Source organism: Corapipo altera, unplaced genomic scaffold, assembly GCF_003945725.1.
Source record: "Corapipo altera isolate COAL_440 unplaced genomic scaffold, ASM394572v1 70, whole genome shotgun sequence".
In the NCBI taxonomy this organism is placed as follows: domain Eukaryota; kingdom Metazoa; phylum Chordata; class Aves; order Passeriformes; family Pipridae; genus Corapipo; species Corapipo altera.
This window is the reverse complement of record NW_020884911.1, coordinates 5926188-5951873: the sequence shown is the minus strand read 5'-3', so window position 1 is coordinate 5951873 and position 25686 is coordinate 5926188. Positions and strand designations below refer to the sequence as shown.

General features: G+C 39.0%; 1 protein-coding gene and 1 long non-coding RNA gene across 11 annotated transcripts in view; both read right to left on the bottom strand.

The window, feature by feature from the left end:
• The window catches only part of SPTLC3 (serine palmitoyltransferase long chain base subunit 3), a 125356-nt gene extending 113726 nt beyond the window's left edge, over nucleotides 1-11630 (bottom strand). For 4 of the 10 annotated variants that reach the window (XR_003529434.1, XR_003529435.1, XM_027653950.1 and 1 more), the window contains exons 1-5: nucleotides 11532-11630; nucleotides 10464-10504; nucleotides 3584-3690; nucleotides 3270-3367; nucleotides 1032-1276 (exon numbers count right to left, since the gene is read on the bottom strand). The gene's annotated coding sequence lies outside the window, so the exon portion shown is untranslated. Of the gene's footprint in view, nucleotides 1-1031; nucleotides 1277-2113; nucleotides 2175-3269; nucleotides 3368-3583; nucleotides 3691-10463; nucleotides 10505-11531 lie in introns of those variants that run through there. The other 6 variants (XM_027653953.1, XM_027653952.1, XM_027653955.1 and 3 more) reach the window with 6 other exon arrangements.
• A 763-nt stretch (nucleotides 11631-12393) lies between these two features.
• Nucleotides 12394-17770, bottom strand: LOC113952188. The gene is made up of 3 exons (XR_003529436.1): nucleotides 15947-17770; nucleotides 15808-15851; nucleotides 12394-12428 (listed from the first exon to the last, which is right to left on the bottom strand). It is a non-coding gene; the product is annotated as an uncharacterized LOC113952188 (long non-coding RNA).
• Nucleotides 17771-25686: the final 7916 nt, after the last annotated feature.

The window sequence follows — 25686 nt, the reverse complement described above, 5'->3', positions numbered from 1 at the left end:
CCCGCTAATCCATGTTTGCTTCTTTAAACCCTCTCTAGCCAATACGTATGTGGGAATAAGTAGGGATATGCCACTACACCTGTGAAACTGCACCCCAGTGCTGAAAGATCCCCTCAAGTGCCCTTGCACAACTTGAAGGATGTACAAAATGCTTGGATATTGGTCAGGGAATAATCTAGAGTGCCTCAGAAGCGTGGCACAGGTGGATGCACGCAACCAGCATTGCAACAGGAAGGGCATGGTACAACAGGCAGGGCTCCTCTGTGTCTGGCAGGTCCATCACCTGCAGAGCCCTGGGGCTGGCCTGGTTGGCTCCTGCCACCTCTGCACCTTCATATTCTTTCACGATGGGCAGTAAGATGACAGGACAATGGCTGAAAGCCATAAGCGTATAAAGATACCGTCACCCTGGTTTCTTAAGCAATATTACCAGAACGAGTTCTCTCAGTGTATCCAGATGTCAGTAAGCTGACATCATAACATTAGGGATTTGTTGGGATTTTTTTATCTGATATATATATATATATATGATTGATATATGATACACATATCTGATTAGGAATCTGTACTTAACCCCGGAACGTTTGTAGCACCTGGCACTTTGACTTCCTTGGAAGGATTAAGACTTTACAAATTGCAAAACTGATACAGTTCTGTCCTCATTTTATGATAAAAAAATAAAATATATCTGGCTAGAATGTCATGATTAGACAAAACCAACAGCAATACAAAAATGGCACCAAGACCAAAAGAATAACAGTAAGTCTGCTGCAAAAATCCAACATTAAGCACAAGTAAAAGCCTTTGCTCTAGCTTCTTCCAATTACAAGTATCATGCCATTACTATATTCTTATCTGGAAATTTATGATTCAGTTGAATCTGCAATTCTTACTCCTTAAATAAAAAACTCACTCGGGTAGTAGACCCAGTGAAGTCAGTAGAAGTACTTAGCCAAGCCAAAGGCTAAAAAAAACTTTACAAGCATCAGGTAGAGGCAAAAATCTCTTTCTTGGGACATTTTAGTCCTGACCTCTTTCAGCAGTGATGTGATCTCCATAGCTGTCCAAGGCAGATTTCAGTCTACTTTTCTGAGACCTCCTGCCAGTCAGGCTAATTTGCTTGCTGAGCTCCATAATTTGCAAGAAGCCAGTGTGGTATTGTCACTGTTTCCAGTTGTTGACGTGATGAATGGAGCAGAGACAGCTCTGTGCCATCTGCTCCTTCTCTGTGTCATCACCACATCGATTCAGACAAGTGGTTCTTAGCTACGGACATCTGGAGCATTAAGATCACTGATACTTAACCAGGTAGAAAAATCACCTTAGTGTTACTAATAAAACTGAACAAAACAGATGTGGCTTTAACCTGTGTTTAATGATGAAATTTCAGGCTCTGAACAGGAAATTACAAAGTGACTCCATACAAAACTTAGAACTTCTTATTCTTGGAATGTAATTGTTCAGTGCTTCCAGGAGCAGGAGATTTACACAGGTCCAGATGAGAGTTAATAATGCTACTCAGTTAGGGAAAAAAAATAGCATTGCAAAATACTCCATTTTTTAATCTAATAAGTGGCTCTGTTTTGCAATTCTTACTCATTCAGTGAAGCATTTCATTGAATTAGACCCAATGAGGTCAATAGTCATCCAAGTAGTAGTTATGTTTCAAACCCTTTTTATTAGCATTACTAAACATAGTGAAATGATACAGGGGATTATTTGCCTTCCCCATTGCCAGTGAACAAATAATTTCAAGGTATTACACAGAATTAGATTATTGTGTTAAATGTAACTACATACATAGGCTTTCTGTAGTCTCATTTCCTGTTGTCATTGCCTATAGTTTTGTTATTGATCATTTCAGTTCTGCCCATCCTAGGGAAATACAGGTCAAGAGGAAAAAAAAAGAACAAACCAAAATCCCCAAACCTGTAAAATAATAAATTGCCATTTATTATGGTAAAGAACTGGTAGCTGGGTAGCCTTATGAAAACTAAAAAATTTTTCATTCAGTTGCCTCGTGCTATTTTACTACGGTTGACATTAGTTATTTTTAGCCTACCCTGTCAAACTGATGGAAGAAACCAAAATATCGTTCACTCTACCTACTTACTACAAATATTCAAAAGCTTTTCCGGATCCATTTTTTTGCTATTTTCACTTATGCAGAATTTATTTTGACTATTGTGAGTTTTGCTCCTTCTTGGCAGACTTAGCTGCAGTTCTTTCTCAGTTCCATGCCTCGTTCAAGTCAATGGGACTCTGAAGAGGCACCAAGGATCAAACAGGAGGCTGAAAGGGTGATTGAGTATTTAAAAATTCATCATAGAAATTGTTGCCAAATACAGGAAGGGCAACATTACAAAATTATTCCAAGAATTTTTGAAATTTACAGAGGTCTGAGACAGGTGGTTTTTAACTTGGTTTAAGACTTATATTTAAACACATTATACAATTTTCAAAACAAAATAAAATGTTATTCCTTACTTGGGAGTTATTTGTATTTAAGAATTAGTGTACAAGTCTGAAACAACCTAGATTTGTTACAGAAGATTTAGGAACACACTCAGGTATTCCAAAAAGACTGCCATGTTTCAGGAGCCAGATGTCCAAGAGTTCAGCTCAAAGCTGTTGCATATAGCATAGAACAAAATCATTTGAAGATTTCCCAGAACAACGGGTCCTATTCAACACATTAGTTTCAGTCACAAGATTTTCATTAAACTCACTCATGTTTACGATTGGAGTCTTTCAACTCTCATGCCAAGACATCAGAAAACTAAAGCTTCTTTTCTGTGGTGTTTGTTCATTTTTATATTTCACGTAATCTCTAATTTTAATATTACACAAGGTAAGTTTGTCAGACCTCAGGAAAGAATTGGAATCAAATGTCACTTTTTTCCAGTCTGCAGTTCTTTTTTGAAACAAATCCTTATGTCAAACAAAGCTGCATATTTCATATCACTGCAGAAGGGAAGGCAGGTCTCATTCCACCCTCCAGCTATTCATCCCTTAGCCTAGGAGATGACTATTCCAGCTACATTTAGCAGCCTACTGCCTTCAGTGGATTTCAAAGCAACCTTTTCTGTACAGGAGACTGTAACCCAGGATAGAGGGCTGATTTTTCAACACTGCTAAAATTTCAAGCCATTAAGTGATCAGCTACAACTTACTCTGAGTTTAGTGCATGTCCTTCATTTCCAGCAGTTTCATTGTAGCTAAAAGACATGTGGAACAGTCTTTTTACCTGGAGTAGCTCTTTCCCTCACCTGTTACACACTCTGCTGGCAAGCAGCAGCTGATGTCAGAGATTTACTGCAGCATTAATGTTTCTTTGCACAAGGTTTCTTTCTCTTCTTTTTCTCTGCTAAATGGAACAGAGGTGAGTCAAAACTTGCGACTGAGATAGGCAAAAACTAAATACTCAGCAGGAAAGGCTCTGTCAAGGTTTCCAGCACCTGAGCTGGTTCCCTCCTATGCTCATCCACGGGACAGACCTACTCCTGGTACCACTCCAGTCCCTTGGACTATGCCACAGGGATGGATCCCCCACTCCAGCCTCCCTGCAGTGCCACACACTCACCATGGGAAAGGCAGTGCTGGTGGAAGGTCTTCATTTGGCCCAGGTGACGGTCCAGAGCTTCAGCTTGTCCCCTTTGCTGTGGGGCTGGCTGTTGTACACCCACCAGTCTGTAGAGGACAGAGGAGCAAGACCCCCAGCAGGATGGGGAGAGGCTTAATAGACTCTGTTTCCACAGAAAACAGGTGTATAGAGGAAAGGGGTGGAGGAAAATTTGAGAACTGTTGGAAGAACTTCTCAAGACTGAGGTTTACTATTGTATTTCTCTGAAAGAAATACCAGGAAAAAGCCCTTACTCCTCCTTTCCTTCCCTTCCCACAGCAACTGCCATGATTCAAACTCCAACATTTGCCAGTTCTAGCAGTCAATTTAGGATGTGCTACCCTTTGTCACGGAAGAATTCCAGAATTCTGATACTGGTTTTACCCTTTTAAATCACTCTGAAGTTACATCTTTATTAATAGATTTCTGAGGCCGGAATATACCGCTAATCATGAGATTCAAGATTAGAATAATTAAATTCAAGACTAGTACAGTTTTACTGAGACAGTTTGGCACTTTACTAGTCTGAAACCTGATGCTCTATTAGTGATTTGAGTTTGACTAAAGGATCTCTCAAGAGTATTCTCTGACATAACCAGAATTGCTCAACAATGGAAAATGTAATACTTTTGCAACACGTTCAGTATCACTCAGATCCATATTTTGATGTTCAAGACAGAGGGACAAACACATACACACACACAGACAATCAGCAGTTCTGTGTAAAAACAGTATCTAGAGAGGAAATCAAAAAATCCTGTGATTACTCTGCAGTGAGTCATGGCCTTCTCCTTAAGAAGACCCATGTACCTTCACAGGGCTCTGTTGACTCCAGGCACTCTGTCCAGATTAAGATTTATACCTGGATCTATCTAGGCCTAATTTAAATTCACTTGTATTCTTACAAACTTAATTCTTACTGAAACTTGATAAGAAAGTTAGATATTCACCCTGACATCAAGCACAAGAAATTTCAGACCAAACCCACCTTCCATATGATGCTTAGGGCAATACTTTAATTAACTTCAGGAAGCAGTGTAATTAAAGATAAATCCAAGATTTCATATAGTATAGAACAGCAAGAAAATCAACCACATATTTCCTTTTTTATGTTTAATTAGAATTGTGAGTGGACTTCACAAGAACTCAAAGCACTGTTCGCTATCATGACCTTTTGGTTACAAGGAACACCTTTAACTTAAGTCTTTTTAACAAACTAGTCACTCCCAGAACACCACAGCTTTTCTTGCAAACATCCCTCCCTTCCTACAGGTTCATATGTTCTTTGGGTATTTCCAGTCAAATCAGGACACCTGTTCACAGTGTAAAGGCAAGGCTGAGAATAATTATTTGTAAGATACAGCAAAATTCCTGGCCACTCTTGTAACATTTCTCAAATCATGGTTATTAAATGTGGTTACAGTTTGGATTTCAGGGAATCTTCTTTCCAAGGTTGTTGTCATGGCCTTCCTAAGACCTCACAGCGTATCTCTGTCACTCAGCATCACTTTCAGTAAAATCCAAGTTGTTTTGCAATACTGTAATGGTGCAGGAGACAGCTAATTATTACTGAGTGAACACCGGTAAAAAGCAAAGACTTTTAGGTTAACAGTAGCTGATGTGGCAACAAAAATCAGGATTCTGCCTTATTTAGTCTTTGTTTACAGCTCACAGCATCTGTGATAAAGTTTGATCTGTATTTTGTCAGATACTGGTATTTCCCAAATTATTCACCAGGACTATGAAGGTTTTCTAGTCAGTTCAATGCTGGTTCTCTTATTATGTATTTCCTGGAGTCACATTTGAGCTGGATAGTGGGAGAGGATTCGCTTCCCACACTCAGTACTGCCAACTGGCACAGTTTTATCATGAGTGTAATGGCATTTAATGCTTTCTCCTGTAGCCCCAGCTCCTGCAGCAATGGGACTTTGTGAGATCAGCTTCATACTTTTCTTTTTTTAAAATGACAGTAGAGGAACACTTGAGTTAGTGCTTTTTTGTATTTTATATGGTCCTCTACAGGCACTAAGACAACAACATGGTATCTAAATGAAAGCTGAGATTTGCAGATGATAAATGGCTGTGGGAACTAGGCTTCAAGATAAACAACCAATACAGTGAGATCCACGCTGAACCTGAAGCCTTGGCAATTCTAGCTGTGCAGCATTTTGTAATATTTATTATCCTCTGAGACAGAGTTTTAGTGTTTCTTCCAATAAAATCAAGTTAATAAATTGCATTTTTAATTTTCAGCTGACCTTCTACACTCAAATTTTATTTTCATAGCTTAGTTACAGATAAGAAGCAGTTCACATTATTATTTCTGCTGTCCAGGGAATGAAAAATCATATTTCATAGAATTTTTCTGTTTCAGTATTTCTTTTGGGTCAAACCCAAAACTGTTTAGAAAGTTTTTTTCCTAAACATTTAAATTTATTCTAGTTACCTTTTTTTTTTTCCTCTAGAGGGCAAAGATCCCATAACTGGTAGACCATTTTCATAGTAGGAGACAGAAGTTCAAATCCATTCTCTGCCAGATTCATAACAGAAATTCTCAGCCCCTTTCTGCAGCAGGGACATAGACCACTAGATTCACTGTCTTTCTTTCACTCTCCCACCTTATAGCCAAATAAAATTTTATTCATGTTCCTTTAGGGCAACATTTTCAGTGAAACAGATATAGAAGGATATAGATATAAGTACTGGTTTGGGGAAATAAATTCAGATCTTCCTGAACCTTTTTTTCCTGAGAGCTTTGTTACACTTTCGATTTTTAGTGGTTTATAGCATAGGTTTGGGGTTTTTTTTGAAATAAATACAGCATATTGTAAAATCAGTTATAAATCCACAGAATGTAGCCTTCAAACCTTTATGTTCTCTAACTGAAGACTATTTAGATATTTTTTCAGAGTGCACTTGGCTGTGACCCATTAATACAGGACTCAAATGAAAAAACTGAAAAAACACATTGCAAGGTGGAGGTTTCTTTGCTGTAGCTGTCCTGGGGCTCCCTCTTAGCAGCTTGTTTCATAATCAGTAGGGTTAATGTCAAACAGACCTCAAGGAGCCACAGGCATTTACCAAAATCTGGAAGAGCACTTGGTATAGCTATTCCACCCACTCCAGTCCTTTGGCAATTGCTGAGTTACACTTCCAAAACTAGAACAAACATTAAGTGGTGCTTTTCCTGCTACACTGTGTTTTGTGTAGCTTCTTACTCTTCCAAAACATCTTCTTTCCTAGTAAGATGTACTAGACATGAAGGATCATGTTCCTGTTTAGCAGAAACTTGCTGTGTAAAACTGGAGGAATAGAGGACCTTAAAGCTGCTTGGATGAATGAACTTGCACTGACCTCTGATGGCTGTGAATGTGTATGAAACACAGTCCTGCAGTTATTTGTGCTTCCTTAGGAGCACCAGTGCTCTAATTAAAGTGATGTTGACATGACAAGATAAAACCTCTTTTGAGATGGAAACCAAAGGACTTACAAAGGAGTCCTGGTATTATTTTTGCTTTGCATCACCATTCTCTTTGTCAAGCATGGTGAAATTGTGTTCACGATAGAAGAAGTTATTTTTGATGAAATGACTGTCTTTCTGTATTCCAGCTATTTGGAAATTTCCCAAGAAGGTTTTCTTAAAACACCTGTCCACCTTATTTCTTCTTTATATATGATTTTATAGGGTGGAAAACACATGAAGCATGAAAAAACTACTGTCACAATTTTCATGGCTGCTGAATTCACAATACACTACAGAAGACTCAGTTCCTAGGCTGCTAAGCTGGGAGAAGCGCATGAACTTAGCTCACTGCCAGTATGGTAGAAACTGTCTTGTGATTTTTGCAATGGGCTTGCTTGGGCCACCAAAAAGTTCTTGAGTCAGGGGAAGAAGCCGACTCGAGGGTTTGTCCCTGAGGCAAGCCCTAAGAATCTCTAGAGCTTTAGCCACTAGTCTCCGAGCAGCAACTTCCAGCCTCATATATGGAACTATCACTCAATGAATACACCAAGCATGAGGGAAGCCCTTTGTGATAATATCTTATCACTTCTGCCTGTGTTACCTTGAATAGCCAGACAGGTGCATGCAAGTGTAATAGGGGAGGTGATCTGACCTCTTCTACTGGTGGCACCAAGAACTTGTTAGAGTGCTCAGAGCCAACACTGAACCACTTGAAGCATCATACTTGAATATTGACCTGTGACTAGGTCACTTCTTTGCTACATCTCAGCTCCACATTCAATTCCCCAGTACACACACTCTACACCACAGAAGAAAGCGGGAGCCCTCTCACTTTCTCGTGTTGGGTTAAATGTGGATGTTAAGTGAACATTTCCTCCTGCCAGTTGGGTTTTCATAGAAGTTACACCAGCAATATTTAAAATTAAAAGAGGAATAAAACGCAACTCTTGAAAATTCTTAGGTCTTAAAATTGAGACTGAAATAATTCAGTTTGAAAGAAAGAATGCCATTTGTTTTAGTGGGCTCTGAATCAGGTTCTTGGAGCTCAAAAGCACAGATAGGATCATGAAACCAGCTACAGAATTTCCATCGTGTTGCATGGCCTGACTTTTCATCATTTTATTTTGTCCTAGTTTGGAGAAAAATTCATAATCTTGAAATACTGAAATGTCTTTGATAATTTAACATTAAACCTGAAAATATATCATAATAGTCTGTCAAAATAAAAGGAAATGAAAAAGACAATGTGAAGATGCAAGCAAAATGAATTCATGGATTTTTTTTTAATTGAAACATTTGCAAACATATCTGTCAACAGTATAGTTGGGATGGAAATAGTCCTGCAAGAAACTATTTTGATGAAACTACATTTTTCCAAAGTAAATGTAAAGGTAACAGTCTTGGCACAGCAACCCTGACTGCCAAAGACATTTCCAAAGAGCCTTTCCTGAATTACAGAGGTTCAGTTCTTCTGAAGGGAGGGGGTAAGGAGGGTTTCATGCCAACTTCTTGTTGATAACACAAGGCCATTAAGGGATATTTCAGTGTTTGGTTTAAATTAGAGGAGCCTCATTGCTGCACTGTATATGAAGCCAAGGGAGTTTAAAGGTTGAACTTGACAGACAGGATCTGAACCCTTCCGAAAAGCCTTTGCAATCACAGCTGTCTGGAACTTGATACTGAACAAAGCACTTGTACTCAAAAGCACCTTCAGCTTAAAGTGGTCATTGAGAAAAAAACCCAACCAAACAACCACTGAGGAAAAACTCCCAGCAAAGTCACAGTATCCCCTCTACACCCATTTCCACAAAACCTTTGGTCAAGGTTTTTTATGCTGCCAGGGAAGTGGGCTTTGTCAAAATTAAGAGACGTATCAGAGACTCTCAGAGCACACCGTAATGTCACTATTTGTGACCTTCAAATACAAGCAGGTGTGATTCTAGGTAAGTGAGATTAGACTAAAGTGGCCATGAAAGGTCATGCTTTTATCTTACACTACTTACATTTTTGAGAGGCGGGTCATATGATGAGCTATAAAATGAGTGAGAGTCCAGCACAGCACTTGGGGAAGTCTAAAACTGACAGGAGAGGTACTCATTTGCAGGTGAAGAAGTAGAACACTGTGAGTGACACAAGACACAATTCCTTTTGCCAGAGAATGGTTGAAAAGTTGTGCCCTGGTGGCACCTGCAGTCCTGCTGCTGCACAGGCAATGCAGAAAGCCTTAAACTATAGCCTGCTCTCACAGAGACACACAACAACATCCAAAAATATACTCAATGTCTTACTTGGCTTGGTTTGTGCCAGTTGGATGGTGGGTTAATATTCAGTGTTGTGATTTAAGACTAGAAAGTCAAGTGTATATCTTCAGTTACTGGAGTGTCCTTAAACTGAGAATGATTTGTACAATTAAAAAAAGATTACTAAACATTACCGGGTCAAGTAATTGCTTGATCAAATGACTTTTACAGCAAACTGTACAGAACATACAATTCACAGTTCATTTTCTGGGATAATCACATAATAAGCAGGAAAATTGGCCAATTTATCAAAAACTATTAATATTTTGTTTGATTAGGCTTGAGAACATTATACTAAATACAGCTTCTCCTCACTTGAATTTTGGTTTCTGAACTGCCACTGGTAGCACAGGTGAATGCTACTGCAAGAGTGGCTTTGAGCAAAACCATACCTAAAACATTTTCAATTAAGAGGGTAAATTTGTGGGTAATTGAGCTGAAATATTTCATGAGCTTTTTTGACCTCAAAGCTATGACCACCCTTTGTAACATTATATAGTGAGACTCTGCGCTAGAAAGTACCTAAAATAACTCAGTATAACTTCTTTAATAATATAGTCAGAAAATACTGGGTGCAGTGGGAATGAAGGATATATTAATTTTTTTTATTTTTATTTTTTTTTACATTGATATACAGACTTTTTGCCATTGTACAGTGAAAAGAAGAAGTTAAGTGGCCCAGCAATAGGGTCAGAATCCTGACCTATTAATTCACGTTTAACAGAGAAGAGAACCAATTAAATAAGAGTCATGGGAAAAGGAGTTTGCCTGTTTAAGTGCAGAGAAGTCACAAAATCTCAGGCTGCCACTCTGAGGTGGAAGGATAAATTGCCTAGAGATACCGAATACTGGTCCTAAGTTAATTACATCTCCTTCAGTGAAGAGCAGGTGACAGTGGCACAGCGGGAAAAGCACTTTAGAAGTAGCTAAATCTGAGCAGGTACATCTGGGAAGGAGAACAGCAAAATGCCACACAAGTGAATCAAACTGAAACATGTAATGGAGTAAAAACCAGGAGAGAAAGGAACATTGCTTGCCTATAGGAAGGGATAAACTACTTCCCAGATAGGAATTCTACCATCAGCGTTGTGATCTCCATATCAGCAGAGCTTTGGAGTGCTGCAGTTAAAACAACTCATTCATTGCTCAGGACACCCTGTGTTTAGCTGGGGTAATTAGCACACAGAAGGCTGTTTGAGTGTTTTTAAAAAAGAAAATTTAAAAAGACAAAGTGAAAAAAAGACAGCAATGTCAGAGTACTTCAGTGTCACTGTGAGATAAGTCAACCTTAGGCAGATGTACAGCACTGATCTTGTAAACTAAAGTGTCTCGCCTTCACAATGTTTTACCTCAGGAAAACAAAGGTGTATTAGTTACCCTGAGGTAAAAGAAAAAAAAAAAAGCTCCTTCAGCCCTGATGAAGACAAGTAGTCAGTTTAATTTATTGTAAGGTAAGCAGAAAGGCTGTGCCTAGATAAGAACACAGCATTGGCCTCACAGACTTAGCCAGAGGCAAGCACCTGAAGTGTCACCTTCCCCTTCCTATTTGTAGTGACACAATCCACATTTGTTAGCTTGCTCTAACAAGCTCATCTGTCTTGAGGAACAAAGGCAAAACCTTCTTCTATCTTAGTTTTGAGGTCAAAGGCAAAGCTTAGAGAAGGTTATTAACAAAATCAAACAGATTCGGAATTACTGGAAAACTGTTCTGTTTTATTTAAAAAATTGGTTTGTTTTTGCTCCCAAATTTTTAAGGGTTTTTCTTTTGCTTTCAGTAACATAATGCACCTATCATCATCTTTTTTTGAAGCTGTTTTACTTTTTCCTTGCCTTCAACACACACCAATACACCAATTCCCATATCCTACTCCAGATTTCTTCTGAAAATGAAGTTATTAATATAGGATAAAAGTTGTACCTTCCTCTGACATTAAGGATCAGTCACTTCTTCCCCAGGTGAATACCCCCAAGGAGTAACAGTCAGCAATTTCAAAACCAGGTCATTTAAATTAAAGGCAAAAATCCAGACTTTATAGATTAAAATGCAGGCAAAGCCGTAAAATTCATATTAAATATAACATAAAATCAGGACCAGTCTAGACCTTTTTTGTTACAATTTGCTGATGAAGCAAGAGTAAAACCTTACCTAGGAGAAAGGCCAGCTTCTCAAAACTAGCACACAATCTGTCAGGCTTCTCCTCTGAAACTGTATAACCATTTTCTTCCATCCTTTCAGGGGCTTTGTCTTCAGGTAAGAGGATTCTTTATTAGGAAGTGGGATATCAGGATTACTCCTACTCTAATAGTTGCATACACAGAGACTGGAATGCCTTTCCAACTGAATTGTTCACTGAGTTTGAACTGAGACCACTGGATTTACCTCCTGTACACATTTGAGAACATTTCTGTGCATTAAGGGTATATGGTCATATCAAAGAGTAATTCTGATCCTCTGCTAGTGGCTAGAGAATTTATAATTAATAAATTCTCCCTATACAATTTGAAAACTCTCAGTAAGTTACAACCTGAGTGGCAGGCTTTCAGCCCACAGTAGGATCTGTAGGGATGGTAACAAACTGGCCTATCCCTTATCCTTACAACTCTATCAGTTCAGAATTAGCTGAACCTCATTTAAAACAGAATATTAATCTATTGATAATAAAATGTGGGATAAATGCATCACAACCACGGGCTGTCACAATCTAAGGCAAATTATGGGAGGGGGACGTGGGGGGTGAGAAACAGCACAGGAATTGGCAATATGAGACATGATTATCACATGGAATGAAGTAGTCAAATCCTTGGTGTTTGCAAACAACTTGCATATCTCCACCAAAGCAATCACGTGTCAAATATTCACAGTAGATGCCTGCCACAAAATGCAGCAAACGAATTATTAGTGGTTCAACCAGGACAGCCTTCTGCTCCATTATTTAGCATAACCAATTATTTGGGTATCCTTCTTATGGTTCAGACCCCCTTACCCCTCTGCCCTTACCTTTGACAACCACTGGTTGTTTTCCATTCTTGTGATTTCACTGACCTGCAAAATAACATGTGAAAGAACTTAAAGGCAGAGAAAAAACCAAAATTAATTTACACTCATTTAAAATTACATTAGAATTAACAAGTGACCTTTCATTTCACTCTAATTTTTAATTGAAATTCAATCTATCTGTACTCAGAGGAACATATAAGGCGAGATTTTCAACACTGGCTCCATTTTTTTTTCTATCTTTAAATGGAATTGGCCTCAGCAGGGACAAAAAAAACCCAAACAAACAACAAAACAAAGCAAGCCAGGGACCTCTCAAAAATTGCACAGTTTGTGCCAGATAAGAACACTGATAAAATTTCCATTGAAATTGCTGTGGTTTGGAGCTTAATCCTCAGCACCAGCATGTAGCTGTACTGGCCAGTGAGGGCTGCAATATGTGAGAGGCTCACAAAATCCCTGCCCAAACACACAGCACCATGGTACCATATCAAGAGCTCTCCTTTGTGTTATTGTCACCTGAAAGAGAGATAACGTGCTCAAGCATTACTCTGAAGACTGTGGTACGAGAGAGAGCCAGTATATCCACTATCTTGTCTCTATCTAATAAAAAGATCTGGAGGCAGACAGCAGAGTGAAGTTACCTCCTTTGTGTTGGGGATTAAACCTATCTAAATGGTCCCAGATCTAGGAGAGGTACAAAATCAGTTCAAAATAGAAGCCTGGGAGAGTATCTGAGATGGGAAAGAAGATATGCTGGCTCAGACCCTCAGAATGAATGACAATGATACACGATGATAGTCTTGTTTATCTGGATCAGGAGATCTGGGCAACCAAAGGCCCAATTATTAATTGAATCACTTAATGATCTGTATGATGGAAAACATCTTAACAACAGTCCACAATCTACCAAATATAAAGATCCAAACTATCTAATTCAAACCTTACACTAACTCCAACTATTTAAAGATGAATGATTGTGATCTTCACTCATGTTCTTTACAATGCAGACCTGAAGGTGTCACACAAGTCCAGGGACAAGCAAGTCTCCTGTACTGCACTGTCGCAACATGTTGAGATCAGCTGCACATTTGCTCTCCCCAAGCAGAGGATCAGTGCTGAACCCACCACCTTTGATGGCAGCTGGCCACAGAGTTCTGCAGCACAGAATTGTTACTTGGGAAAAGATGCAGAAACCCCCTGTACACGCAGGAACCTGCTGATGACAAAGCCTTGCCTGAATCCCAGATGTCTGCACCACTCCCAGGACCCATTTTCACATGCATACATTTACTCCTTAGTGGACTTAAGCTCAGCCTGAATTTAAACTGTCCACAAGCACCATCTGCCCTCACCAAGACCACAGTACTTGTTCCTGTCTGGGGTTCCAGCAGCCCACCTTGGGACCTGGAAACAAGCAGGTTGCTGCACAAGCCAACAGATGGCTGTCTTGCATTTCTTTCCATTGACAATCATATTTGCTACAGAGAAACAACTGTTCTCTTGAATCTATTTCCCATCAGGATTCTACACGATTTTGCAAAAAGAAAGAATAAGAAATTATCTAAACTGTTCCACCTTGAATATGGAGAAAATTTTAGCTATGACACAAGTGCCGCACTGTTTAAATATGTGACTGCTGTACTAAATATTCGGGTTTTTTCTCATTAGGCCGCATTAATTTCTATACCAGATTTTTTCTGCTTTTATTTAAACCTTTTTAATCTATGTACATTCAGCAGAATTAAAACAATAAATGCACATGGATATAATTATCACACAGCATAACTACACAAGAGTACCTGGTCCACACTACCCAGGAAATCAGAAAAATGACCCTTTAGAATCTCTAAGTCAGTAGTTACTTATACACCCTAAGCAGACTTGGCTGAATATTACAGAAAAATAGTGAATAATTTTGTCATAAGCACTGTCAGCTCATTCAGTTGTTATTTGTGGCTTATTATTAACAACCGCATATGTGTATCTGCATGACAAACGTTTTTAGCCCTGAAGATGTTTATGAATCCTAAATACTTCACAAATAGTCAGTGAATAATTATCCATGCTGGAAAGTAGTATTGCAAGTCATTATGGGTTAGATCTTTTCAGTGATTTTCTCATTTTAACAGACTAAATTATCTAACCATAGTGTAGAAAGGAGGACTTGCTTAAGCAGACAAATCAAATGCCTAAAAAGAAATAACAGATTCTGAAAGAAATAGTAGTAAGAGATAGTTCCTAAAAAAAAACCCAAAGCCTTTTTAATAATTACTTTTTTTTTTAAGTGAAAAGAATTAGAAGAATTTTTGAGCAATTAACACATTCATAGAAAACTTGATCAGTTCAGAAATAGGAGAAAAGGAAAAAAAGATTAATCAGTTCCATAGCTCATCAAGAATAATTTTGAACACTTCTAGTCCTTAACAGACTTAAAGATTTACAATTAATCACCATTGTCAGAGTGAAATCCCCTCTATTCTTTAAGATTTAAAATAAATTAGACTTCATTCTGGACAAATTCATTGTTCAAAATACATAATAAGCACCACTTGGAAGAGCGTATAGTTCAGATTAGCAGAGAGAAGAGCTAAAGCTACAGATGTTTGCATGGATACCAGTTTTAAATCAGTTTTGTCTCTATTCACTTCTGTGGTTGGCATTCCCCAGAGGACATGCATGTCAGATATATACCAGCAAATATTCCTGTAGTGGTCACTTGAAAACGAGCAATTTCTTTTTTACCATCCTCTGTCTGCAGAAAACTTCGTGGAAGAATCCCCTTTTTTAAATGCTTTAGCCACAAGCAATAATATTTTGGATTTGTGACACATTCTTGAAACTTCATGGAATTTGCACTCCTTTATATGCAGGAGTCAAAAAAAGGCTGGTTTCTCCTCTTACGAAATATAGGAAATGCAATATGAAATGCAGACTTTAGGACTCTCTTCCAGGAAGAAAAATAAGGACAGAGGACAATATGATAGCATTTTGTCATTAAAACGCTTATAGTTTTGTTGCCTGGATTATTTGACCAAACCTGAAATCCAGTTAGAGGTTGTAATTCCATTTACACAAATTTATTCTTTTTCAGAAAGCAGACTGCCTGGATTAAAACTCCTTTTTAAATAAGCATTTCTGTTGGAAAAGACCACAAACAATCCACACAGAAAAACAGTTTCAAATTCACTATTCTAGGATGAAACCTAAAATCCTGATAAAAATATTTATGGAACAGAAATGCTATTACATGACTGACATGCCAAATAAATTATTACCTCCTCTGAACAGATGTCAAAAAGAATTTATAGCTCAAAGTTACTCAGGTAAGCATCCTAAACAAATACGCTTGGAAAAACACTGCTGCTAATTTCACAAGAGAAAGGAAAAATAAAACTTATCAAATGCAATTTCTGCTGTTACTTACCTTAACACATCATTCCTCTGTACGCAGCTGGTCATGAAACCTTGCTACCAGGTGAAAGAGAGTGATGGTGATTAAGAGATATGCAAAAGGTTTCTTTTCTGTGATAACAAAAAAAAATAAAATATCTACAGTTACTTACTCTGGGGAGAGTTCACATGGTATCAAACCCTCATCTTGCGTGGAATCTTTCACCAGAGTCCAATCTCCCCAAGTGGCCAAAGATTATGAGGATGGTGATCAGTACATTCACATGCTGGTGAACAAGAACAGGCAGAAGACCAGGGACATGACACTGATTACAGTCATGATATTCCTGAGGTCCTTTTTGTTCCATCCACCCTGACACTTCAACCTGCAACAATGTTTGGAAGCTGGAGAGTGAATAAGGAACTCTCATTTCTTCTGCAAATAAAGACAATCTTGCCTTCATTGTGATGCCTGGGTGTATTTTTTGAAAGCATACACTGCACAGCAGGTTTTTAATCTGGAACAATCAATGAGCAAAATTTTTTGTGTAGCACTAGAAAAAAATCCCAGTGGCCAGGTTTTTACTGGAAAACTATGTAGCCCACATATGATAGCAGAATATATTAAAAGGCAGTATATTTGTGAAGTGAAACAACCACAGGTAAACTGTTTCTGGTCCAGTAGTTGACAGAGCTCACAGTCTGAGGGCAAGTTTTATAGTTTACATAAGTCCTTGCACAATGGGGACTCACCAAACAAATACCACCACAGTCTCAGCAGAGAACCAATCTCTTTTCAGACTCTCAGCAACTCTTCAAATCCATGGTCTCACTATCTTGCATACAGCAGGCCTCCTTCTTGTAGGACTTCATTTATTTGAAGAGATGACTGTATTCCATTGCCAAGATGCTGAGAATTGTCCAGACTGCTGAGTTCTGCTGAAGCTGCATGAGCTCTTCACAGACACTCATCTCCATATGTGGCTGATACAGTGATGGACAGTCTCTCCTCAGGAGCAGGCTGTCACCCACAGACGAACCATCACAGCCAGAGCTCCTTAACATATGCCAAGGTTACCTTGGCATCTACATGAAACTTAAAATCCCTACCAGCAAAAATAACTTGTAGCATTGGCTGTGGACAAGAATGACATTCTGCAAGTCTTCCCTGCAAGTGCATTGGAGAGGGCACTGTGGACAGGGGCACTATGGAGTGTTGCCAGGACTCCTATCAATACAAGTACTTGTTCATTCCAGTGTTGATGGACATTATCAACAGTTCCTTATAAGCAGGCTGCATTTCATATTTACAGCTAATGCATTCATAATGGAGTTATCAAACCTTTTCTTGTTACTTTAATCTGCTTTCAGATTTAACTAAAACTTGGGATTCTGCCCTGCAGTCTCCACCCCTTCTTTTATCAAATTCCCTGCTGCTTCAGAATATTTTACTTTTTACGTTTCTGAGTTGAAGCTTGTGAAGTCTGCTGATCTGGCAAGTGAACAGACCAGAACTGGACTTCTAGATATGGACAGGACATCTCATGCTATTGCAAAGTCTTTAAGACAGTGCTCCTCACACCTTTAGTGTCAAGCTCTTGAGTTTCTGCAGTCGCTCACAGTCCTGTCCAAGAATTAGGCATTAGGAAAACTCCTATCAAAAAATTTTTAGAGTTTCTGATGTAGGGGATGATGCTCAGACTGCATTCCTTGACCTCCTTGTCAGGATGTAGCATCTTCAGCAGCCCACAGTCACTGGAGCTGACTTAAAAGGCACAAGAGGGGCAACTGTGCTTTGCCCTCATTTCTGCAGTTATTCTTTATGCTCATTTTAGGAGTGTTGATAACACTAGGTTGCTATGAACAGACTTTTCTCTACATGAGCTTATGCTTGGCTATTTCAGATTCACTGGTAAACCACAGGAATCCCATTCCTAGATACAATGTGTTCTTGGAAGATTGTCATGGTGTCTGAAGACAATCCAACTGGTCTTCAGAAATACCTAAATGGTTGCATTAATATTTGTCTTCTGTTACTATAATGCACTTAGTAACAGCATACGTCTTAAAAATATTATAATCTTTCTCCATCCAGTCACTTACTGGAAAATTTATGAATTAACATTCTCGGTTTTCTGACTAAGACAGGTCCTTAAATCTATGAGGTATGGTTCATATTCAGCCTAAAAACAGTAAGAGTCGAAATTATCCCCACAGAAGCATTGATCATACTAAATGAACTTGCTGAAATAAAATAAAAAATGTTTCCAGAAGGTAGAAATGCCACAGTCCTCATCACAACTGGCATCCTTTAATCCCTTTTAGAAGAGATCTGATTAAAATTAAATCTAGAGATATCCCCAGCTAGAAGCTGAGACACTTACTGGAGAAGCTTACTCACTAAATCAATATTAAATCAGCAGTTTCTTGTCTTATAATGGTTGACTGTGTACTCTACTTATTCTAAAGTCAGTGATAAAGTACTTATTGACTACGATGGAGCAGAACTGACTGGACTATGGTGCTGCCCTTTAGGAAATACCACTCATAGGTAATAAAACAACAAGGAACTAGAACAAAGAAGATCTAGATTCATCTCATAGATCTTCCCTGTGCGTGAAACAAAAAGTCATGTAATTCCTCTGTACCAGAGTTGCCAGATCAAAACCAGAGCAAAGAAATTTTCCATTCCTTCATTTCTTGTCTTAGTCTAAAAGGAAGAGAGAATATTGATCCCCATCTCTTGCTATCCTGAACATAATACTTGTAGCAACATAGAATTGTAGAATGGCTTGGGTTGGAAGGGACCTCAAAGCTCATCTAGTTCCAACCTCCCTGCCATAAGGCAGAGACACCTTCCACTAGACCAGGTTGGTCCAAGCCCCATCCAGCCTGGTCTTGAACACCTCCAGGGATGGGGCAGCCACAACTTCTCTGGGCAACCTGTGCCAGTGCCTCACCACCCTCACAGTAAAGAATTTCTTCCTTACATCTAACCTAAATTTCCCTTCTTTAAGTTTGAAGCTGTTACTCTGCATCCTATCACTACAGCTCCTGGTGGAGTCCCTCTACGCAGCTCCCTTGTAGGGCCCCTCAGATACTGGAAGGCCGCTCTGAGGTGTCCACACAACCTTCTCTTCTCCAGGCTGAACAGCCCCAAATTTCTCAGCCTGTCAACAGCATAATCATGAAGTGCTCTGGTATGCAGTGAACCCTGTGGGCACAAGCCTAAAACTGCTGAGACTGGTACCAAGTAAAGAGGTGTCTGAGCTCATGCTCAGCTATTGGACAGGTGGCTCTGGGAGCCACCTTGTCCCATACAGCTGCATAGAAACCCCCAATTTAAACACCTATCAAGTAGAAGCAGCTGAGGTAAAACTTTGAACACACCAATGTAGCTTTCCAAGAAACCACCTCCGGTATCTCCTCTGTGCTGCAGCACTGATGTTTCCTTTGCCACAGACACGACATTGCTCATCTCTCTCCCCCCAAGTACAAACATCTTACAAGTCAATTCTGTGGTTAATGCAAGCTGACAAAAGGAGGTTTATATACTGTGCAACAATACCCACTGCCACTCACTGGAGCAGAAGATACTTCAAGGGCAGCCTTCTCCTGTGTGACACAACTACTGCTTCCCAAACAGCGCAGATGACTTGCAGCAGTAACGCTGCTTTCTGCTCCGAGTCCCCCAGGTACACTGTTAACTCCCCTCTTGTGGCAGATGTGCAGGTTAATCGGTATCTCAGCCTGCAGTGGTCCAGCTAATTTAAACGCACACTCTGTGGAGAGTAGAGAGCCTGAAGGAAGTGGGAGGGGAAAGCTGATAGACTTTGAAGGAAGAACAGCCTGCTAATTTCTGCAAAAACTGAGCAAGAGACAGATAAAACTAAATTAGCGATCTATTAAACATAAATTAATGACATCTGCAAATGAAACGATATCTAAAATAATCACTCTAATAGCAGGATCTCTGGTGAGCATTAATGCTTAATTTTTTCTTGTATTTGATGAAGGCATCTATTAATTAAAAATATTTATACAAGGTAGAGGCTTGACAAGAATACTCTGTGCAGCTGTTCTTAAGGGAGCTGCTTCTGTTAATCAGCTATTTCAGAAGAAAATACCTCTAGTCTATGCAAAGAAGGCAAGATTGTACTTCAGTAAATCATATTTAAGGCCTGTGGTTTCTAAATATCCTCTGTGGCTAGAATTAGATGAAGTAGGCTGCTTTCTACAGATCATATAATACACTTTCCATTGTTTAGTTAGCTTGTAGTGAAAAGAAACCTTCATCTTATCCTCCCCCTCTTTTACCCCCCTTTTATTGAATTGTTGAACATCCAAGTACAAAAGCAGATGATATGATATGCATGAACGTATTGTACAAATGGGGAGGACAAAGCTAAACCACACATTCAATAGCAAGTATGAAAATATTATCAGACATTGAGGCAGAGACAAACCAAGACTGTGTGTCATTAATGAGACTATTCAAAGTAATTTGATGGAGTTACAATTCTATTGTCATCCAGGACTGAGAAAGAATCACTTACCATTTGAAAAAAAGAATTGTTAATCATTATGTAGCTCTCTGGGGCACTAACTCTTTCAGGATTTTGTTCTTTGTCTCCCATGCCCTCCTTTTTTCCATTCTTTTCCCCCCTCTCATCTTTTCTCTGCTGTGAAAACAGAGAGGATTAGAAGTTGTCCTGACATATTTCATTGTAAGGTTGCTAGTTTTGTCTTTCAGCATTTATTATTTTGAATTCTGTATGAGGCACCTGTTGGCTGATGAGAATAAATCAACAGGAAGGTCACAAATGGGTTTGTATTGTACTCTTGCCTTTTTAAGCCTGTTGAGAACTCACTACTTTGTTATGCAGGAATAAATGCTGGAGAGGAGGCCAACCACACTGTTCAACACTATTTCATTGTGTGAACTGTGTAGGTTCCTTGAACAGAAGTTAAGATTAAAATCCTGTTGCTAATATTGTCACAATTAACTCAGGCCAGTGAGGGCAGGAGTCTCAGTTCATGACACCAGTTAAGTAAGTCATAGTTAAACTGCTCTACCACAGCTCTTGGGATGTTGCATGAGAAGAAACGAACACTGCAAAAAGGCACTTGGAGAAATAAACAGGGAAGGTGATGTATGGATGCAGCTTTCTGAAAGCTCTGATAAAAAGGCTTGCCTGTGCAGTCCATCATGCTTGCTAAGTCAAGGATGGGTGGCATAAGAGCAAGTGATGAATGTGTTAAATTGCTAAAAAGTGGATAAGGGGGACAGCCTGGGACTTTGACAATGATTGCTTTTGCTTATGCTACTGCTATGATAAAACACGGTGGCCAGTCATGTGGGAATAACAGAGTAACTGCTGCAGGCCCCCCTCCTTTTTTAATCCAAGGGACAGAGCTGAAGTGAGCTCTGGAGTAAGGAACATTTCTATTAGAGAAAGGGAAGTAAAGTAAAATGAATTTTAACACATGACTTGATACATATTATGGCTCATGAGAATGTCCAGTTCCCTATGCCCTTTACAAACTGCAGCGGGCTTTACAAGGAGATCTGTTCCCCAGCAACACTGCCCATTTCTTTCACTACAGTATATCCATAAGAACATGGCCTGAGGAATGGAATACAAAACCAATTCCCTCTTTTTGGATAGGGAGGGAAAGAGATGTAGCCCTCCCAAGTCCAAAAGCCTTTCTCACCTGGTAGTCAGCTACACAGGCAGCTCCACTGCCCCATCCCAAGAAGATGCACCATTCCCATGAAAGGAGAATTCAGCACTGATGAGGCCAGAAAGGGGGAGCAAGGGTTACTGTGCTCCATTCCCTGTCCCAAGCCTTGCTTATGCACTTTGACTGAACATGAATGAGCAAAGTCCTAGATACTTAGCTGAGTTCTGAATTGCCCAGGAAAAAAACATTCTTTCTCCTGTGTGACCCCCAGAATCTTGATTTTTTAAAATATTATATTTTCTCTATTATTAAAGATATATGTTATGGATACATCCACAACATTTTACATCTGTGGCCAGTTATAGCTCCTTTTTTTTTTCTTAGTAAAAGATACATTTACACATTCAGATTTGTATTGTTTTTAATCAGATTGGGTGTTTGATTAAATATTTCTTTTTCTCATACAATTTTTTTCACTGATCCCTCCAGCTTGGAACGCCAATGCCAAAGTCAAAGCACAGCCAGAACATCCTTTCATGTGCTAAGTGAAAGCATTAAGAGTTGGAAGTTAAATTCATTCATGGCAAAACTTCCACTGGCTTCAGTGAATGTTGGAGTTTTCCAGGTTATTTCAATATATGAAGAGACAAATGTTATAATGCAATGTACTGTAATTTTGCTTAACTTTAAGGAACATTCAAATGAGAAGTAACTATAAACAACAGGGAAGAAATTGCTCCATTTCTAATGAAGAAGAACAGTTTCAAATGTTGGTAAATTAGGTTCCTTTTTCCATAAATACAGTGATTTTTCAATTCCAATTCCATTTCTGAATCCAGATTCAGATGCTGTATGTATTGGCATGGTAGGAATACATACTTTTCAGCTTTAAGAAATTATTCCAGTAATAATCAAGTAAGAACTCTCAAGCTTTTAGCATTTACCCATCATTAACGTACAGCATGAATTGGCCTCTTCCCCAGACACTTCATTCAACAATAAATTCTGATGATACCAACCCATTGAGCTGCAAAGCAGAACAGACAATAGAAGACCACAAAGAATCATCAATCTGTCTCTAAGTGTTGGTGAACTGGCATTATTATGTTTTTTTTCAGTTCCATCCATGTGCACCATGCTGCACAAGACATGCAGTGCCAGCTCACCAGCTCACATAATTTGTCGTCTTTCTGACAAAGTTAATGGATCTATGTAAGTTTACCCCCCAGGTGAGAATGTGAGCCAACATTTAGACATGACATTGCTTTGATAAACTTGCAATATGAAGAAGATGGTGGCATGACAGGCAAAAGCCTCGTTGTGCAGGCAGAAACGAAGACAACTGCAGTCTGTCAGCACAGGTGAAAGAAGAGGAGCTGAAGAACAGAATAATAGTGATAAGTACCAGAATTTTATTTCATTACCCAGAGAAGATGTGAGGCTTTTTGCTGGCCATTTTACAATTCTTTCACTTGACTTGTTTACTGATGGAAATGTTTGCCAAGGAACTTTGGAAAAATAGTGACATATGAACAATCTGTTGCGGCATATTGTAGTGGTGGTGTTTGTGCTGCTATAGTTACTAAGCTTTTAGCATTTTTGTAATTTGTCTTGAAAAAGCTGGAACTTGGCATGAAGTTTTTGGGTGCCTCTATGTTCAAGTCAGATGGTTCTGGTATTTTTTTATTACATTTCTCTATGTGAAGAAAAGCCTGAAGATATGCTGTGTCAAGGAAGAGGAAAAAGTGGGCTCAGCTGAAGAAAGAAGCAGAAGGTGGGAAAAGAACCAAATGCATTGCAAGATTAGGAGAAACAGGTGCAAGCATCTTTTCAAGGTGAGAAGAATATTTACAGGATACTCACAGGTCTTATGTAACTGCAAAATTAATCAGGTTAAGCAAAAAAGGCCTTGGGATTTTTTGCTTTCATTTGGTTTTTGATCTGACCTGTAAGGTAGATTTTAATTGCATGGTAAACGTAGACCAGAACCTCATGTTCAAGTACTTGAACTGTCTTGTGGCTCTGTTGAGGTGGGACACAGAGCTACTAAACCTAAAATGTGGCAGAACAAGCAGAACAGATTCTTCTAACAGGAGAATCTGTGAGAAAGAAGTCTAGAGAGGAACTGAAGAACAGGGAAAGAGCAAAAATGAAACAAAACCCAAATAAAATTGTTGGTGATTAATCAAAAAATAAGGAGAATTAAACGCCATATAAAAATCAGCTGTATGGTCAAACTACAGGTGGGGACCCTTCCCATCACTTCCTAGGGCTCTGTGTATGGGTAGCTCTCCATTACTGCTAAATGCATATGAAATACTAATTTTCTGTCAGAAGAATAAGACTCTGTCCTCCCCCTCCCTGAACCACAGCCCACAGAGAAAATCCTGTGCTCCTGCCAGGAGTCATCCTAAACACACAGAAAATCTTACCTGACACATGTTAGATTAATAAGGCATTTAGGTAGTGTTATGGAAGCCTTCATTGCTTGAATATAATGTCTTATCACAATTCTGCAACAATTTTCTTGACACTTTGAACTTTCCAGAGGTTTTTCTAAGCGAGAAGGAGGCTGAAAAAGAAGTATTACAGTGCTGTTGATGAAACTATTAACATCATGCTTGTTCTGTACCTTTCGGGGAAGAAAATATATAGAGAATTCTGTTTGCTTTTAGCATTTTGCCTTTCATAGTAGTTTAACAAATGGATGCATAGAGAAGTTCATTACAGCAGCTTTAAAACTGGTCAAAAAATTTTAAAAATTACACAGTGTATGTTTAACCAGCAGAATTGATTACTTAAGGAGAATGTAGCTAGAGGTTTGGTGTGATTAAGTGGGATAAGACATGCATATGTATCATGAGGCATAACCTATCAACATTTGTATGGAAAGAGTAATATTCTTTATTACATTACCTGAAATATATATCCATATCTACATATAAATTATGATGAGATATCAATGCACGTATTAGAAACAATTATGAACCAAAAAAACAATGGCTAGCCCAGACCTCACTGAAGGTTAGTAGAAAGAAAATTCCCTTCTGGGAAGTTTATTCCACAATATATCTTCTAATTTACTCTTCAGGAGCTCACAGCAGCCACAGCTGCATATTGGATATGGCCCTCCAGTACTATCTTGCAACATGACTACTGTGTTTTCTGATGTTCTCCCCATCAGTCTCTGTCCTGCTGTCTCATACCATGAAACACAAATTACCCATAAAAATGATAATTCTCTTATTAGTTTTAAAGGTCAAATCAAATGATGTGGAAAATATGCAGTGGTGTGACATATAATTTACATAATTGCCACAAAAACACGGCACTAAAGTTGTGTGAAAAAAAAAATAATCAAAAAAAAATCAAGCTTCACTTTAGGAAAAGCTGCCTGATTTGCAGTGAGAGAAAAGGGAAGCTGCACCACCAACATAAGAACACCAGCAACCCAATGATCCCCACCCCATTCAGGTCTGAATTTACCTACTTTTCGCATCCTTTCCCCCCAAACATACACACACACACACTGAGAAAGGGAAAATGAAAGAGATTTCCCACTAATCCTGGATTTTAAACTGATTTGTTTCTAGACGTGAAACGTAACTTCCAAAGTCTTTATGTAAGTACGCTACCCTTGAGCGAGGGGGTGGATGCAAAAATGATATTCCCAGTCCTACCTGAGATGCCAAATGGGGACATGCACTGGAGCTAACAAGGTGTGAGCAGAGTCAGTGCTGGGGCCAATCCCTGCCCATCCCCTTTGCAGATGTTGCTTTTCCCTGCCTTCAGCTCTCAAGTCAAGCAGGTAAAGGGACTTCTTTGGCTTTTGGATGAAGGTGCTGTCAACACTCCCCTTCTCTTCCAGGGCTTGCCATAGTAGACATGGTTTGTGATCCTGTTTCTCCTCAGGACACAGTTCATGTGGGAATAAGCAGAGGCTTCAAATGCATGGGGTGCAACAGCCCAGCCAATATGGTTGTACTGGGAGGAATGAAACTCAGCTTATGGCTTAACAGTGACTTCCTGAAAGTGCTCACTTATAAAAAACAGACCCTCAATAAACATAGTTTGAATCCATTAAAGAAAAGCCAAACCCAAAACCACCACACAAAATCCAAGCTGTTTAAAAGTAAACTTTGGATTATTTCTAATGCCCTGATACTACTTGATTACTTAAACTGATTAACAAGATGACTGGCTTTGACTCACAATTTTAGAGGCATCT